The sequence below is a fragment of the Priapulus caudatus genome, unplaced genomic scaffold (genome assembly GCF_000485595.1).
Source record: "Priapulus caudatus unplaced genomic scaffold, Priapulus_caudatus-5.0.1 Scaffold3750, whole genome shotgun sequence".
In the NCBI taxonomy this organism is placed as follows: domain Eukaryota; kingdom Metazoa; phylum Priapulida; class Priapulimorpha; order Priapulimorphida; family Priapulidae; genus Priapulus; species Priapulus caudatus.
The window spans coordinates 14,033-15,910 of record NW_014580811.1 but is presented as its reverse complement, the minus strand read 5'-3'; positions in this window follow the sequence as shown (position 1 = coordinate 15,910).

Below are 1,878 nucleotides of genomic sequence, written 5' to 3'. Positions count from 1 at the left end.
CATACACACATCGCCACAACACACGGCCGAGACACACACACACACACACACACACACACAACACACAAACACATACATACATACACACACAACACGCACACAACACCACACACACACACACACACACACAACACACACAACACACACCCCACACACACACACACACACACACACACACACACACATATATACCCCCCATACACACACACACATGTGAACTAGAGCCGGTGGTGTTATGGCGCAACAAAGCTGCCTTTTTAAGAATCGGAGAACCACACGAGCTGACGACACACCCCGGCTGGCCGCCCGCCGTACCTACCCTATTCCCCCCGGAAAGATTTAAGCTTGTCAAAGCCTATCTTAAGGGAGTTAACATTTACCGTCGATTACTTGTCAATTACTCACGGCCCGATACAAAGAAATGTCTTCATTTCTGGGGGCTTGTTCTGCTCTTCTGTAGCACACCTGCCCTTCTCTCTCTGCTCTCTCTCTCTCTCTCTCTCTCTCGCCTCTCTCATCTCTTTCTCTTTCTTTCTCTTTGTTTCTCTCACCCTTTCTCGTCTTTTTTCTTTTCTCTTCTCTACATCTCTCTGCTCTCTCATTCTTCTCTCTCTCTCTCCCTTTTCTCTCTCCCTTTCTCATCTCGTTTCTCTTCTCTCTCGCTCCGTCTTTTTGTTTTTATCTTTCATATTTTCTTGATCTTTTAATCCATCTCTCATATTCGTTTCCATTTCTCTCTCTTTCTCTCTCTCTCTCTCTCTCTCTTTCTCTCTTGCTTTCTCTCACACTGACTCACTCACTCATTCACTCACTCACTTTCTCTCTCTCTCTCTCACTCTGCCTCTCTCTCGCTCCAATAATGGTGGCAGCAGTGCCTAGTGATACAGGTCGGGGGAGATGACTCGAGAAAAAAAAGTTCGAATTTAACTCTTTACACACGTTCTAGTGGCCGCTAGAGTGGCCGCGTGTGTTCTCCGAGCGTACTTGCAGGATTACGGGGGCCCGCAGCTCGAATACAGGTGAGGGCTGTGTTGCAAGTCAGAGCTCCACTTTTGATCGCAATCAGTGACATGATCTTGTAATTTCAGTCAGAAAAAAATTGCTAGGTTAGTCGGTGGCCGCGCGTGCGTGCGCGTGTGTGCGTGAGTGCGTACGTGCGTGCACGGGCACTTGGAACGTTTCAGTGATAGAACGATGGTATGTAAACACGAAATGTATTGACTACCAGCGTTTAAGTCTCAATCAGCTTTTTTTACGATTTATGTCTTAATGTTTCTCTACTTTCTTTCGCTTATTATTACTGATAATTTACTGTTTACAAATGCCGTTCAATTTGTTGTTTGTGCACAGCAGCGTGCGTGCGATGTACCTGTGTGTTGCAGAGGAGCAATTGAACAGCATTTATAAGAAATTATCAGTAATAATAAGCGAAAGAGACTAAAGAAACAGCGTTAAGACTTTTGATAGTAAATACATTTCGTGTTTATATACGATCATTTTATTATTGAAACGTTCCAAGTGCCTGTGCGTGCGTGCGTGCGAGCGTGCGTGCCTGCGTGTGTACGTGTGTGCGTGTGTGCGTGCGTGTGTGTGTGCGTGCGTGTGTGCGTGCGTGCGTTGCGTATGTGCAGTGAAATCGGGAAGCATGCAAGGACCGTTAGGAAAAAACTGTTAAAAGAAGTTTTATTGTTAACATTTTGCGTACGTTTTCTCTCACTCCATTTCTTTCTATCTCTATTTTTTGCTTTCTCTCTCTCTCTTTCTCTCTTCCTCTCTCTCTCTTCCTCTCTCTCTCTCTCTCTCTCTCTCTCTCTCTTCCTCTCTCTCTCTCTCTCTCTCTCTCTCTCTCTTTCGTCATTTCTAGTGCGCATTCTCTCT